This window comes from Mustelus asterias, chromosome 1 (assembly GCF_964213995.1).
Source record: "Mustelus asterias chromosome 1, sMusAst1.hap1.1, whole genome shotgun sequence".
Classification (NCBI taxonomy): domain Eukaryota; kingdom Metazoa; phylum Chordata; class Chondrichthyes; order Carcharhiniformes; family Triakidae; genus Mustelus; species Mustelus asterias.
Genome location: NC_135801.1, coordinates 122,062,485 through 122,080,559, shown reverse-complemented (window position 1 = coordinate 122,080,559; position 18,075 = coordinate 122,062,485).

Genomic DNA, 18,075 nt, shown 5'->3' with positions numbered 1-18,075 from the left:
TTTTACACCTCCACAGAGTCTCCCTGATTCTATGAAAATCCTGATGCTGGAAGGCCAGTAAGAGGCCTGCCAAAGCTGACACATCAGTAGCCCCACTGTCAGAGCTGCCACTAAGTGAAAAGAGTTGGAAGCTAGATGCCCTCTGAAAACATTTTAAGAATTTAAAGATAAAAAAAGACTACAACTGGCCACAGCTGTAGCCAAGTTGAGGGTTGGGTTGGGGAGGGGGTGGGATGTGGTTATAAATGCTGGATTGAGTGACAGCTCTCCTGGTCAAGTGCCAGGAAAACACCTCCATTCAACAGCTGTGGCTCAGCCTCTGCGGGAGACACAACTGCCAACTGGAGAATTCCAGACAGCATCTGCACAGTGGCTTTAATAGGCTCTCTATCAGGGTCTTAATTGGCTACTGGCTGCTTGTGGCAGCTAACAATCACAAGCTCCAACCAACCTCTTTGAAAATGCCCCCAAGGTGAGGACACGCTGGCACACCGACATGCTGCCCAGCAGTGGGAAATTGCGGGACACCCACCTCCATACCCACCTCCACAAGCTTTACCAAATTCTGCCCATTCACTCTGCTGTTCTCTCCACAGATGCTGCCAGACCGCATCAGCACTTCTCGCATTTTCTCTTTTATTTCTGCCCATAGCTCTTCCATCTGCTTTGTGCAATCATCTTCTGCCACAGTACATTTTCCATACAGCCCAACGAATCTGCCACTCATGCCACTTGATGAAACTTGCCCTTGCACCTTGCCAAAAATGTTTCCTGTACAAACAACTTCAGAGCAATCAGATCTTTAATCTTCAAACATTGGGAATGGAATTTCCTGTGGGGGTGTAATCAGGAAATTACATTCTAAACGCTGCCCATTCATGTACCCATTTTGCCGGTGTCTATTTACACGCAGAGTTTCTGCCAAACTGATTAATATGCGCCGGAATGTAAAAAAGGATATAAACAAATAGAAAAACATACAAACATAGCCCTGAGTTCACAACACACGTTCCAGTTATAAATATGAAGATGTACATTTTAAGCCATCTCACTATCATTTATGCATAATAGGTGCAGCATGTTTAACAAATAACATGTCATAGGGGAATTTTTTCAATTTTTAGTGTGATTTACACTAACACTATAAAAATACATGCAAAGAAACAGAAAATACAATCTGAGTGAGGATAAATAAAGTTTTCTTTCTGATGTTTTACTGATACCTTTTGAGAATTTGTTTGTTTCCTGCTGCATTTATGTTTTGGGCTTGATTTTACATTCATTTTTAACCAGTATAATTGCAGGACATTCTTGTGTACATGGCTCCTTAGCCCAGGGGTAGAGCCATTCTGAGTAAAGACACATTCAGGGACCGGGATCAATACAGAGGGATAAAGGAGTGAGGAAATTCACACATAGAAATGATTACATCTATAACACACTTGCACATGAGTTTACATTTACACCAGCTATTTGCTTTACATGCCAATTAAGGGGGCAATTAAGAATACAAGAAATAAGAGCAGGAGTAAATTATTCAGCTTCTTGAGTCTGATCTATCATTCAGTAAACCTACTTTGTATCTCAACTCTACTTTCCCACACAATTACCACATCACTTCAATTTTTTTAATTGACTTTTGTATTATATGTAGGCGTTATTGGCAAGGCCAGCATTTATTGCTATTCCCTAATTGCCCTTGAACTGATTGGCTTACTCACTGGAGAGGTAGAGGAACAGTTAAGAGTTAACCACATTATTGTAGATCTGGAGTCATATATAAATATGGAGCCATGTACACAAGTTTTCCTCCAATTCATGCACTATCTTACTTGGAACTATTTCACCATGCTGTTGCTGTGTTGGAAAATCCTGGAAATCCCTTCTAAACAACACTGTGGGTGCTCCTACAACAAATGGACTCCAGCAGTTCAAAAAGGCAGCTCACTGGTGCATCCTCAAGGGCCATTAGGGATGGACAACAAATGCTGGTCCAGCCAACAACGCTTGCATCCCATGAACAAATTCTTAAAAAAAGACCAGATTAAGGAAGACAGGTATTCTTTCCTAAAGGACATTGAACTAAATGAGTGTTTATGACAATCAATAATAGTTTCATCGTCACAATTACTGAGACTAGCTTTCAATTTCAGATTTTGTTCTTTGAAAGCTGCAGGGGGAGTGTACTTAGGCATTGGGTCATAGTCATAGAGATATACAGCATGGAAACAGGCCCCTCAGCCCAACTTGTCCATGCCGACCAGATTTCCTAAACAGAACTAGTCCCATTTGCCCAATGCCTTATTCTGATAATATGGACCTTCTAGTTCTGGATTCGCCAGTCGGGGGAAATATCCCCTCAACGTTTACACAATTAAGCCCTTTAAGAATTTCATATGTTTCAATGTGTTCACTTTTCATTCTTCTAAATTTTAGGGCCTAGTCTACTCAGTACACAGGACATTTCAATCTATTGTCTGCCTACTCTTTTGTAGTATACTTTCCCCCCACTGTTTGTGAAGTTTGACTTCTTAACCCTGAACTCTTGCTTTATGTTCACCTTGCTAGCAGGAGTGTCCAGCTTATGGCTGTTGTGTGCCAGCAAGTGTCTCTTGGGATTGAGGTGACTTTGCATCTCACCAGCTAAGTTTCAGCCAATCTTATATATTCAAATCTCTGGAAAAGAGAAAGTCGCATTGCAATGCTGATCAGATTACATACAGCTCCCAGAAGGAGTGCGATATGGCCAATGTCTTCTTTTATCACTTCGCAATAAGCTTGAGAGAACTGAAAGAGAAGAACACTGAAATGTAGAACTGCATGCCACACTGATAGCTTCCCTCCTTTCAATGAACTGGAGGATTCTTTCATTTACTACACAGCAGATAAAAGGCCCCTTTTGTGGCACAGTGGTTAGCACTGCTGCCTCACAGCTCCAGGGACCTGGGTTCAATTTCCGGCTTGGGTCACTGTCTGTGTGGAGTTTGCACATTCTCCCCATGTCTTTGTGGGTTTCTTTCGGGTTCTCCAGTTTCCTCCCACAGTCCAAAGCGGGTTAGGTTGATTGACCATGCCAAATTGTCCCTTAGTATCCCAGGATGCGTAGGTTAGAGGGAGTAACAGGTAAATATGTGGGGATAGGGCCTGGGTGGGATTGTTGTTGGTGCAGGCTCAATGGGCTGAATGGCCTCCTTCTGCACTGTAGGAATTCTATGATAAGGGGGAGTTTTGATAGAGCAGCTAGGGAGAAATAATGTCCACTGACAGATGGGTTGTTAACAAGAGGATACAGATTTAAGACAATTGACCAAAGAAAAGCCAGGTGGGAGATGAGGAGAAAAGCTTTTTATGCAGCAAGTTGTTATGGTCTGAATTGTACTCCCTGAAACAGGGGCGGAAACAAATTCAATAGTAACGTTCAAATTTGGAATTGAACACATATAATTAAAGATGAAAGATTTGCTGGCTAAGGGAAAAGAGCTGGGGAGTGGGACTTATTGGTCAATCTTTGCGAGCTGACAGAAACTTGATGGGTCAAATAGCCTCCTTCTGTACTGCAAGATCCACAAAGCTGTGCTTGTATAAAGTAACCCATTGCTGTTATAGGTTTCTTCTGCTGTAAGAAGAGTGAAAGAAGTGAAATGTTCCAGTTGTCAAGCTGCAATGTGCAGTGAGACCCCAGTGACAGCTTGTAACTCACAGTAGGGGTGTGATGACATATTTCTCTAATATTCAGCAGGTTTAGGTAGGAGGATTATTTTTGGCTGGGCATATGTAAGGATGTGGGTGTTGAAATCATTCCAGAGGAAGGCTAAGGTTGTAAAGGGCAGCCGACTGCCTCATAGTAAGGTTTGGGAGCAGCTTTTTAAGGCAGGATGAAGGAAAGATGACTGTTAGTGCCTAGGAGACGGTGAACTCTCATATCTGCATCAACTAGCAGCCATTACTCCACTGTTGCCAGGTATGTGATGTGTGGGAACACAGCTGAATCTCAAAGCAGAGACAACTTTTTCTCATTTCCCGAGGTTAATGTTCTTGGGCACCTGTGGCAAGCACGGCTGCATCACCCTGAGGAAAACTCTCAAGGGCTCATACGTAAATCTAACTACTCAATAACCTAACTGCACTTGTTGGCAACATTCTCAACTGTTAACCTTACCTTATAGCTTCCAACGATTCAGCAAAATGGATGCCTGCCCCTCTAAGCCATGTAAGGGTTTTAACAACACCAGGTTAAAGTCCAACAGGTTTATTTGGTAGCAAACACCATGTTTGCTACCAAATAAACCTGTTGGACTTTAACCTGGTGTTGTTAAAACTCTTACTGTGTTCACCCCAGTCCAACGCCGGCATCTCCACATCATGACCTCTAAGCCATTGCAGGACTTTAGATCCTGTGGAAGCATATACTTTCGATTTGATTTGATTTATTATTGTCACGTGTATTGGTATACAGTGAAAAGTGTTGTTTCTTGCGCACTATACAGACAAAACCTACCGTTCATTGTGTACAGTAGGAAGAAGGAAAGGAGAGGGTGCACACTATAGTGTTATAGCTAGGGTATAGAGGAATATCAGCTTAGAAAAGCTTAGAGATACTTTATTAACTTCCTGTGGGTGAGCCTCTAATGCCAGGAACCTGCCTACAGTGTGAAAGTTGGCTCAAAATTCAGTCAGGAGTAGCCCACTGCACATTCAGCAGGTATGTATCTTGCACCATCCAATTTGTGAACTGCCTTAGACCCGATATAAAAATCACTGCGAATATGTTTCCAATACAGGTTCTGAAATTTCATTCTGAAGTCATTTATCACTGACCAATGGCTCATGAAATGTAAGTAGTCTGGTGCTTTAACCAGCAACCAATCCTTAACAGAACCCAGGGGAAGCTGTGACTAACCTGTTCGAGACCTTGGCACAAACCTTTCAGTTTCTTTTTACATGAAACAGGATGAAAATCAAACTCAGACTTGTCCATTGAGATAATACAGTAATCAGTCATGAAGAACAAATATGTTTTATGTCTGCTTCTGTCATTGTGAGCATAATTCAAACTACAAGTATCTCCGCAATCCTCCAGGCAAGCTTCCAGTCTATGTATAACTATACATTTTAGGGCCATCTGTTCGTTATTACCATTCTTGCTTTCATTCTCTTATTTATTTCCCTTGTGAAATTTTATCAGGCATGAACAAGATCAACTGCTTTTTTTTTAACACAGCCATAACATTTTTAAAACATTCGGCTATTACAGCTCACATTAATGCCTTTACTAAACATAAAGTATATTTCTCCATCTGCTATTTCTTCTTCAAGGGATGTTACCTCCACGTGACCCCACTGATCCAGAGTGCGGAGGAGTATCTCCATCTGATTCAGTGGTCCCTGGTCAGGAGATAGGATGAACATTGTTACGGAGTTAGAAGGTACTTAAAGGGAAAGTCTCCAAAATTCCTGATGATCATAGTCTGCTCTCCCCTTTGAAGGGGAGAGCTGACTGGTGGTGATTTAACCTGAGGATCACCACACCACAGGCGAGGGGCAACATTGGGAAGATGGGGCCTTCATGAATAATGTCAGCTGGTATGGGAATTAAATCCACATTGTTGGCATCGTTCTGCATCATGAGCCAACTGAGCTAGTTTCCTATATTGTGTGAGTGAACAATATTGTTTGAGCATACCATACCATTAATTGTGTGTAAATGTCATATGGGCAAGCAGGGTGTAGTGGTATTATCACCGGACTAATAATCCTAAGACGCAGGATAATGCTCTGGAGACCCAGGTTCAATCCTCCCAGATAGTGAATTCAATAAAAATCTGGAATTGAAAGTCTAATGATGATCATAATACCATTGTCGATTTTTGTAAAAAAAAAACATTTGGTTCACTAAAATCCTTTAGGGAAGGCAATATGTCGTCCTTTACTGGTCTGGTCTCTATGTGATTCCAGATCCACAGCAATGTGGTTGACTCTTAAATACTCTCAGCTGTGAGCAATCGATATTTGCCCAACCAGCAACACGCCCCCCCCCCCCCCCCCCCACCCCCCCTCCCCTCCCAGGAATGAATAACAAAAATGGATGGATACTTCAGCTTTCAATAATGCAATCTGGTGGTTAGAATCATAAGTGCTCTATATATCAAATTGAAGTGAGAGTACCTCTATTCTTTAAAGTCAAGTGATCCCTCCTAATCTGGCCTTTCCCCTGTCATGGTCCCCATCTTTGTTTCCTCAACTCCAAGAAATGCAGCATATTTGAGCTAGTTCTGCCATCTAGACCCGGTTCTGTGCTTCTCTTCCAAAACCATGCTTTACTCCATGATCATCCTGGGAAGTAAATATAACCTCCAACCCTACACCCCTACTTCCAACCTTTTTTTCAGATCACAAGCCATTCCCTTAATCCCCCTTCTCCCTTTGCCCACTAAACTAAACCTTTTGTCAAGATGCTCCCCATTGATGGCGCTCCTCAGAGGGCCCACCCCGACACACAGCCCCCTGGCAGTGCTATGGCAATGCCAAGTTGGCACTGCCAGGAGATGTACCAGGGTCAGTGCCAGTGGACCGGAGGCAATACGAGGGCACTGGCTGGGTATGACCCCCCCCCCCCCACCGGCCCCCAGTCCCACCGCCTCCTAGGGGCTATACTTACAATGGGCTTGACGGCTTCTGGTTTCTCAATACTTGTTGTAAACCTCGCCGGTGAGAATCTCTGATTCTGGGGAGATTTTGCATCCAGGTTGCCATTTGCCCCCATGAGGTGAAGGCGTTAACTCATTAATCCTGTGTGCCACATGTCACCATGGAAACCATTCACAGTGGAAGGTGTGACTGAAGGGTGAAATTATTTTGGCACAGATGTTTATGTAAAAATGGAAAAAAGCAAAATTGAAGATCCATGCAAACTGATGAAATTTACTTAATTTGTACATGTAAATCTGTGGGATTCTGGCTCTGATTTTACCGGCATGGCCGCCCCGAAATCAGGGTGGGCGAGACTCGTAGAACTGCATTCCCCTTTGGCCTCAGAGGCATAATCCTACGAGCCTCGGGCAGCCGTGCTGGTAAAACCAGGGCCTGGTGTTGAATGTTATGGCTCCCAGGGGTGTATTTGAAGGAGGGGGCATGTAAAATAACACAGGTAGCTACTCACCTTCCTGTTAGCCCCGAGCTGCCCTCCAAATTACTAGGCAGTTGGGTAAGGTGTCAGGTAGCCCATCTACCCTCAGGTCTATTGTGGTTCTTAACTGGACAATTAATAGCCCCCAAAGGATTTCATTCCACTCCTGCTGCAATGATACTTGTGACTGGGGAAGACAGAAGGAAGGTGGCCATCCCACAGATTTCATAGCTTGGAGCAAAGGTAGGAAGGAAGGAAGGGGGGAGGTTACCTTGTTTGGGAGCATCTTGTGCCCAACTGGGACACCCCCCAAATTCTTAAACCCCTTTGTGCCGCTATCGCACCCCCAGTCTCAAAAACCTGACTATTCATGCCCCTTCTCTCCCTTGCTGGGGTCTCCAATCCCACCTCAATCAAAATGCCCAGATTTAGCTTAAAGTCCAGAATTTATGTTCTTGCATCACTCCTGTAGTCCCAGCAGTAGTCATCACTTTCCTCTGGTGCTGATGGGACTATATGAGCGGGTGCCCAAGATTGGTCAGCAACTCCCAAGTGTGGATCTTTCTGTGCCTGACAGGAGTCCCAATCTGACATTGTGAAAGCTGCCCCCCTGCCCAGCATATTATTGCTGCGAGGCAGCCAAATTTAAAATCAGCGAGGTGTCGACTGACTTTCTGACTGGACGCAGAGGGGGATGCGCAGAATACGTCCGTTGTAAAATTCACTCTTAGAAATTTGTTTTTCAGGGACTATACTTAAAGTCAGAAGCTAATCAACATACAATCAGCTATCAACATCCTGGGAGATTACCATTAACCAGAAACTGGTCTGTTCCAGCCATCTAAACACTCTGGATACTAGAGCAGGTCAGGTACTGGGAAATTTAAGGAGAGCATCTTACATCCTGACTCCCTAAAATCTGTCCACCATCTAATCAGCACAAGGCAGAAGCGTAATGGAATTCTCTCCATGTGACAAAATGAGTGCAGCTCCAACAACACTCAAGAGGTTTGACACCATCCAGGACAATTCAGCCCACTTGATTGGTACCCCACCCACCACCTTGAACATTCACTCTCTCCACCACCGATGCACAATGGCAGCCGTGTATACCATCAACAAGATACACTGCAGCAACTCATCAAGGCTCCTTCGATAGCAATTTCCAAACCCATAACATCTACCACCTAGAAGGATAAAGATAGCAGATACACGGGAACGTGACTACCTGCAAGTTCCCCCACACTCACAATCCTAACTTTAAAGATATCACTGTTCCTTCACTGCTGCTGGGTCAAAATCCTGGAAATCCTATCTAACAGCACTGTGGGTGTACCTACACCAAATGGACTGCATTGGTTCAAGAAGGCAGCTCACCACCAACTTCTCAACAGCAACTAGGGGTGGGCAATAAATTCCAGTTCTTCCAGTGACACCCACATCCCGTAAATGAAGTTTAAAAAACAACACAGATATAAATAGATATATGCAGCGGAACTCATTTAATGATGAAATTCTTAACTCCCCAAGAGTGTAGGATTGAAGAGCAGGCAAATTGCATGTTGCTTTAAATTTGGAGTTAAAAAGCTGTTTTTACCTTTTATAATTGAGCAATACTTCACCCTCTCGTCAGTTGGTCATTGGAATGGTCCACCATTGTGGTTATCCAGCATCAGTCCCAAGACAAGGTGCAGAGATCAAAACTGCACAGTACTTCTCATGGAAGCCCTGTATAATTGCAGCAACACCTCATTGTTCTTGTATTCCAATCCTCTTCACTATCAACTGAATTACCCTCAATTACAATGTATTCTCTGTGAATTGCACCTGCATTGTGCGTAGAAACCAAGTAGCGGACAAAAGTGAACACAATCTATCATGTAGAATGAGACTACATCCAATCATATTCAGTCCTTCAGTCCATAGGTATAATAAAATCTACATGGATAGCGGCAGATTGATTGTCAACCCAGTCATGTTTTATGGTAATTTTTTCATTATGTAAATTCCAAAAGATTAGAAAATCAGAATATATGGACAATAGCAAAACCAGAAACCAAAAATTTAGTTGAACTCATTTTCATTACCATATTTTTTCCAGAAATTTGCATTAGGCTTATTTTCTTCATGGGAAATAACAACCACCTCACGTTTTCAGGACCAGGCAAATATGAAGCTGCATATCTGTACGATGCACACAACAGTCTCCAATGACCATCATTCACATCAGCAGAAACAATTTCGCCTCATTTGCAAAAGATTGAACAACCATTTTAGTGCAGAAAGGTTTTCCTTCTTTGTCAGGAACTACAATTACAGAATAAATACAGTTTATATTGAATATATTTTCTCTCAGTGCTGACCTATCAATAAATTAATGATAATCATCTGACATCCATAGGTCTCCACACTCATCATCATCATCGTTTTTAAAGTGTATCTGCTGCAAGTTGTAACTGGAAAGGGAGAACAAAAGGATTAGTTCTGCACTCTGCCTGCCCGTGTCCATTTCTGGATTGTACACATTTGCTGCTGTTATGTTGTTTAAAGCGCAAAATTGACTTAACTGGTCTAGACACTCTGGCATACTTTATTTCCACACTTAAAGGAAAAAAAATTGTGAGTTGAACCTTCAAAAGCACAGATTGGCTTTTGATCAAAGAAACCATTTGACTGAAGTCCTCTCTCAAACCACCTGTAAAATTCAAGTGCGATTAGATTTCAAGTTAAGGTTTATCTTCACCCTAGAGGGACAGTAAAAAATATATATTTTAAAAAAATTCTTTTCACACTCTTGACTTCATCTTGCAGGACAGATAGCTGTCAATATTTCTTTGTTCACCCCTGCAGCCATACCTTTGATATATAGTCACTTCATATACATGCACTTACACTAGAAGCACATGTACCTGCAAACACACAACCCCTACTAACACACAACCCCTACTAACAAAGCCATCAATTCACCTCACAGCTGAGTGCTGTTTCACCCAACAATAAAGGTAACTCAATTTGTCCACAGTTTTGAAAATCCTTGAAACTGATTCCCAGCACATTGACAGGAAAATCAAATACAGATGGCTTTTTCACAATAAAATATGGATACCCTTCGCTATGACTAATATAGATTATGAGCCTGCCTATAAACTCCTATTAAATCTCTTAAGGAAGATAAATCAAAATGATTGTGATTTTTCCTTGGACTGTACATGGTCTGTTGCATATAAATAGAAATGGCCCACATTTATATAGCACCTCTCACTATCTTGGGATTCCCTAATGTGTTTCAAATTAACAAAGTACTTTTGATGCATAGGCCAGAACACTACCACCTCGCGCACCACGGAATCGGCATGGGCGAGGGTCCAACAACGGAAAACCCTGTTGACCTCAGGCGGGAATTTCTGGTCTCGCCCGAGCGAGGTCATAAAATCCCACCCTTACTAATCTCTGTTGTCGAGGGGGCAAACACCAATTTAGCCTATTTAAGCATGATGTTGGTTGAGGAGTAAATATTGGCTGAGGCACCTCCCTTGCTTAATCAAGTAGTACCATGGGATCTTTTACTTCCAACTGAGAGGTACACATACTGCACTTCCAACAACAAATCACTCATTTAGTACTGCACTGAAGCATTAGCCTAGTTTCTGTTCTCAGGTCGTTGAAATGGATATTGAACCCACAACCAGGCTGACACCCAAATTGGATTTCTGAATAAAACGCCCTTCTTATGCTGTTTTAGTGACCCTGGCATCCATCAGTACAGCCTGCAAGAGATTGCATCCAAGCAGCATAAAGCAGTTGTCAGAATTTCATTTTAGCAGATGGATGCCTCGTTCACTCTTATCATCCTGATGTCAAGTTCTACGAGCCAATTTATGGGAAACTGAAAATACCATAATTCTGCTCTCCCTAAGGATGAAATTTTGAGGCAATGAAAATGAGGCCAATGCTCAAAGTGAGGGAAAGAATTGGTGGCAGCATCAAACACTGAGAGATAGTTTGTGTTTCTTTAGATTGTTTCTAGCTCTGATTGGATTGTCAAAAGAAGCAAAAAGATGATTTGATTTTTTTTTTAAGTAGTGGTACAGTAGATTACACCATGGAACACCATTCTAAACTAAGTTTTGAATAGGTTCCCCAGAGGAATAATGAACATGATAAATGAAATTTACAAAATAGTTTGTTATTGCTTCTTAGCACCATCATTTATAACAGATGGGAAGTCATTGGAACTGTTATAAATCACTGAGAAATAAGTTAATGACATCTTCACAGTAAAACATTCTTTATTTGTTTTGCTGCCTCTGCAGTGCAAAATGTGTTTAAATTAAAACTTGGCAGCATTGCAGCATTGATCTTTATGACCTGAGAAATAAACATTGTCATAGATGCAGAAGGCAGCATAAATAATCACATTCCAAAGCTTGCCAGACTACAGTTGATGCCACAATTGCACCTCCATTAGGCTGTTAAAAATAAATGAAGACTTGAAATGTATAAATTGTGGAAGGTTATGAAAGAGGGTTTGAATTGGGGGTGGGGGGGGGGGGGGGGGGGGAGTTGGAGGAGGTGAGGGTATGTAGCACAAATTTGAGGTGCAACTTATTTCTGTTAGAATTCCAGACTGCTTAAATTGCAAGGATAAAAAATGAGTGGAAATCCACATCCCCCATATCAATGGGGGCATGTCTGGTGGAGATCACAGATTAACTCAAGAAGATCCAACCAGTACTCCCAGCAAGGCCTGACAGGAACTCACGTCAACTGAGAGCTGTGGAGTCCAATGAGGGCCATCGAAAGGCTTCACACCCCGAGCAAGCAAACGTGACTGACTCTGGATGGCATCTATTACTTCCAGCAAAGGCTCCATTGATTCCAATGGGAGCCAAAGGGGAAAAAATATCACCAGTTAGAATGCACCCAGATCTCCCTTCCACCCTCAAAATAGATTGACCTTCTATTGAGATGGATACCTCTAATATGCCCTTGCAGTTGCCAGCAGCCTGCCAACCATGTTGATTTCATTGCCAGGATTTATGACTTATTGTGCATCAGTACATTTGAGTGAGCAAGAGTTCTGATATGTTGCACCTGCAATTGTTGAGCAGGGCTCCATAGTGTCCTTTATGGAGTACAGTTTTATTCGGCTATTTCCATCCCTCCAATCTAATGGCATCTGGGGTTTTGTCACATTCCTCACTCTTTAATGATCAGGTGAATAACTCAGATATACTTTTGTTGAAACACTAAAGAATGATTTATTAACATACAGCAGTTGGGAATTCCATGCTGTGGGTTATTAGAAGAGTAACCAGAGGACCAGAAACATGGTTGTAGAATCAGAAACAATATGTGCTTTTAAAAGGACGGTGGGTAAGCATCTGTAAAATAAATTCTTACACTGAATAAAGGACAAAATTGATTGCTCATTCAGAGAGCCAACACAGGTACAATAGGCCAACTTGCCTCGTTATGTCCTGCAAAGTTCCATAATTCTATCATGTTCACCAGGCATTCTGACAAATATAAATTTTGTTTAATTGCCAATTAAACCTTCTTCAACACAACAGAATGAACCATTGTGAGATAAATTAAGTCTCCCAATTAATGCTTTTGACAGCACCGTAATATATTAGCATGTCTGCTGTATTCACCTCACACAGCCCCTCAGCTCCCTCAGACCCTGTGCTACTGCCTGGCTGTAATTTCATCAGAAGTGTGGCGGAAATCCCATTTACGTGCTGGGTCTCAGGGGCACAATCTATTTTTTTTCCAGAAACTGATTTGAGGACCAGAGCTTTAACCAAATTCCTCCAAGCAAAACGTGGTGCAAATTTTCTTCAGTTCAATTGCTTCCAGATTTTCCAGATAAAAGGGCAAAATAATCGGTTACTGTTGAGCAAAACTGTTTGTTACCAAAGGTACAGCATTCTTTTTATGGACTTCAAAAAAGACAAAGACCTTATGCAAATTTCCTCCAGTCACAAAACACCATGCGACATGTTACTTGCCACCAGCATTAGTTCTAATTGAAAACAAGAGGATCAAATGCCCAAGTGGGAAATGCAGTGCTCAAGGCAGTGCTCTGCTCTGCACCATCACTGTTTTAATGGGCAAATGTGAATTAAGGCTGTTGTAATACATCATCATTCTTCTGTACTCATTAAGCACATGAGGCCTTCATTAGAAACATCCAATAATTGATGCCTTCAACAGCTGTACTCATTTCTTTGTACTAATAATTTAGAAGCTCGGTTCCTGATTCATAGTAACTGCAGAAGCAGCAAACTCCCTATGGTATTGTTAAGAAACTATTGATTTTTCTCCCCCTGCTTCCCTGGTGAGTGTGTGTGTGTATATGCAGCACCAGTACAAGCTGGAACATAATGGAGTCACGGAACCTGCTTGTTCCTCTGTGAAAGGCGAAACAGTAGCATAACAACAGATTTGTTTCTTGGTCATTCAGCACATACCACTGTAGGTTTTAAGCATCTAATTGAACTGACTGCATCAGTTGATATGAATTTTTGCATTCTGGCTGTTGAATTAATGTTGTTCAAATATATACTTCAAATACACAGAGGCAAAGTGACTGCAGTGCAAGTAAAGATGCAGAAGATTTATGATCAAAGTCTCATGTTTGCCAGATGTTAACATTGATATAATGGAATCACCGTATGAAACCTGAAAGTCGCCTGATAATGAATCAGGAATGTCAGGTGCTAATAGGCTTAATGGAGTCTAAATTCAATGAAGTGTACACAAGCAGAAACCAAAGTCTGAAAAGCCACTAATGTAAACTAACATAAGGAGCATTAAAGAACTCTGAACGAGAATATTAAAAATAATCATAAAATATGCCGTCATCCCCAATGTTACAGCAGTCAAATCCAGGTGCGACTTTGGTAAACAACACAGAGTTTTCAGACACAAGTTTCATGAGCCCAAATTTATCCCTCCCTACAGGGAAATGGAGAAGAGAAAGCAAAACTCATAAAATCACATGTTGCTTCAGATCATTATTGTATCCCAATTGTTCTGCATGTTCTGCCACAGTGCTGCCAGATTTCAGTTCACCTCGGCCTTATTTACAGCTTAATAAAAGTTAAACAACAGGCTATTGACTGTGTCCAGGTTTTCAGGTACTGTGCAACCCTGATGAGGTGATATTGAGATTGTGTGAAGTTACGATGGGGTTGCCATGGCAAGTGGACAGACCACTCTAATCTTCCTCTGGCAGTTAGCCCAATCCAGGGAAAAAGTCAGCCCATTAAAGTCAGAGTGTTAACATTACATCCTAATGGGCTGAAACTTCACAATGCAATATTACCACATGAACACATTAACACATGCCTATGAAATTCCTCTGGCTACTATTTTAATAAAGTTTTTAGCCTATTTATTCTGAATGGATTAATGCCTGGATTAAATTGTGGCTTGAGGAATTTTCTAAAAAATATTAATGAATGCCAACTTTGTAAAGCACCATTTCACCCGGTAAGTGTACTGGAAAACTTGACAAAGGAGATTAAGAGGGGATTTAATAAAGGTATTCAATCTTCTGAAAATTATTAAAATTATGAAATATTTGGAAAGGGCAAATAGTGAAACATTATTTTCACTGGGTGGAAACAGGTCCTTCAGCTCAAACAGTGTGCACCCCCACGTTTACCCTCCTTACAATGTGAGTCATCGAATTTAGGTTTAAAGCTGGTCCCCGTCAATGGGGACGAGGTGTGATCACCCTGCTGGAGGGGACAGCGGCCATTTAGCTCCCCTGGGAGGTTGAGAGCAGGGGAGGATGCCCCCTGTCAATGCCAGCCTGGCACCCTGGCATTACCCACTGTGCACTGGGCAGTACCAAGGGGGTGGGGCCAGAGTGAATCATAGAATCATAGAAACCCTACAGCACAGAAAGAGGCCATTCGGCCCATCGAGTCTGCACCGAGTACAATCCCACCCAGGCCCTACCCCCGTACAGCGACATGTTTTACCCACTAATCCCTCTAACCTACGCATCTCAGGACACTAAGGGCAATTTTTAGCATGGCCAATCAACCTAACCCACACATCTTTGGACCTACTGGGCCTACTGGGGCTAGGCCCAATGGTGGCACTCTGTGCACTCTGCATTAGGGATTAGTGGAGTTGGGAGGGAGGAAGTCAATCAGAGTTGGCCATGGGGGGCAGGTGGAATCGGGCTGGCCAAGGGCAGGGGGTGTCAGACAGGACATGGGGGGGGTCGGGGCTGGCCACGGCAAAGGGGGGTGTCAGGCAAGACAAGGGAGGGGGGGTCAGGGAGGTCGGCGATAATGGGGGGGGTCACGGAAGCTGGTGATCGGGGGGGGGCGGAAGCCGGCAATTGAGAGGGGTGTGCCAGGAAGCAATCAGGAGGCCAGCGACCAGGAGGTCGGCAATGGGGGGGGCCAGTGCTCATGCGCCGATCTCCCTACTGACAGATTGGCGCATACGCAGTGGCCCACTCAGCGTGATGATGCCGACCTCTCAGGCAGGATGAGGCCCTGGCCCCTCCCCCCTTATCAGCATGAATCCCCTGGTAGACTCTGTGGTGAACAGAGTGCCGCAAATCCATCCCACTAAGTACGCCCAAAAAACAGGCGGGAAAATCTCCTGTTTTCCACCCCATTGCAAAATTCGATTTTACTTTGAAAATTGCCCCCCACATTTTGAGTCTGCATAACTCTCATCCAGACTCAGAACATTAGCCCTATTCTCTCTCCACAGAAGCTGTCTGACCTGCTGAGATTTTCCGGTATTTTCTGTTTTTTGTTTCAGATTCCAGTATCCGCAGTAATTTGCTTTTAACTTGCTTAACCTGTTGTGCAACTTCTTGAGTACTTTACCTTTCCAAGTAACTTGATGCAGATAAGGAATTTTTAGGTCCACAAGTGACAGCCTTTGGCTCGTTGGAGAGTTTGTACAATGTACAGCAAGCAATGATCTGATCAGGATCAACATTGTCCCTTATCCCACAGAATAACTTTGATGTATTCTATTTCTCCATTAAGTTTGCAAGGTGAGCAAATGCTATAGGCCCAATTGACAATATTGCTGCGAAAGCCAATCCTATAGCTCACGGTCGAATCCCAATCTATAGATTAACCGGTAAAAGTATGCTGCAGTAGATAGGTCTGGCATAAGGTAGAGGGCAAGAGAGACTAAATGACAAAGATGGCTTGGAGGCTTGGAACAAAAGGCAAAGGGAGTGGTAATGATTCTCGAAAAGAGACAAAGTGAGTGTAAATGCCAGTATAATGAACAGTTCTGTCTGAAAGCTTGGCCCTGAACTTTCAGCCGCTTGCAAATGTAATTCACCAACTTGCTGTCATATTTCTGTCCTTGACCTGCTGTAATGTCCCAGTGAAGCCCAATGCAAGCATGAGGAACAGCAACTCATCTTCCTAGAGGCACTTTACAGCTTTCTATACTTAACATTGCATTCAACAATTTCAGACCATGAACTCCCTCCCCATTTTAGTTCATTTCTTTGCCGCGTGCCGGTTAATCTTGTTTTTCATCTCTTTTGCTCTCAAACGGAGCTGGTCATTCTTCTGGCATTTATACTCACTCTGGAAAAATGCAGCAACTCACCAAGGCTCCTTTCAAACCTGACGTTTGCTGCCAAGATGGACAAGGACAGCAGATGCATGGGAATACCATCACCTGGAAAATCACCCCCCCCCCCCCCAAGTTATACACCACCCCGATTTGGAAATATATTGCCATTTCTTCTCTGCTGCTGGGTCAAAATCCTGGAGCTCCCTCCCTAACAGCACTGTCGGTGTACCTACACCTCAGGGACTGTAGCGGTACAAGAAAGCAGCTCACCACCACCTTCTCAAGGGCAATTAGGGACTGGCAATAAATACTACACTAGCCAACAACGCCTCCATCCTGTAAAGGAATTAAAAAATTACCAATCGTCCCAGGGCATCTTTGGCATTTAATCACTCCCACCATCTACCATATCCCAGACCTTCCCTTTTCTCCCTTCCTTCTTTCCAATGACATAAAACTCACCAGATTTCTATCATCGAAGCTCTGAAGAAGTCATACAGACTCAAGACATTAATTCTGTTTCTCCCTCCACAGATGCTGCCAGCCCTATTGGGTTTTTCCAGCACTTTCTGTTTATATTTCGGATTTCCAGCATCCACAGTGCTTTTAGACAGAGACATAGAAGATAGGAGCAGGAGGAGGCCATTTGGCCCTTCGAGCCTGCTCCGCCATTCGTTACGACCATGGCTAATCATCCAATTTCATAGCTTAATCCTGCTTTCTCCCCATAACCTTTGATCCCATTAAGCCCCAAGTGTTATATCCAGCCATACTTTATTATCTGAGGAAATTAATGACCGAAGTGGTTCAAGCTATGGAGCTGAAACCTGCAACCTTCTTACTCAGAAGTAAGAATATTACTACGGAGTCAAGGCTGACACCTTGCGCAAAACTAACGTGCTGTAAGGTGATTGTATCAAATACCTCCAGACACTATTTTATTCAGACATTAATCCATTCAAAATAAACAAACTAAAGCCATTGTTAAATCATGGCCAGAGAAATTTTGTAAGAGTTTGTTAAAGGGACTGAAAGGTAATACGTAAGCCTCACATCTCCAGTAATTTAGGAGAACAACTGGCATTTTGAGATCCATGGTATAATGTAAAAGAGAAGTGGATTAGTATTAGAGTAAAGCGCACCAACAATCTAGCTGCATGATTTCCTTCCACACCATCAATTTCATGATTGTGCATTGAAGATAAATTTTACAGTGTTGATCATGTGTATAGCTTTGCAAATTTGGCTTTTCTCAGTTGCAAACATTTCTTTTATGTTTCATGTCCTTATTGAATTTTTTCCATAAACGCTTTTCAACCTAAAAAGCAACTCTAACTCATAGAATAATGAAAGACATATGCTACTTG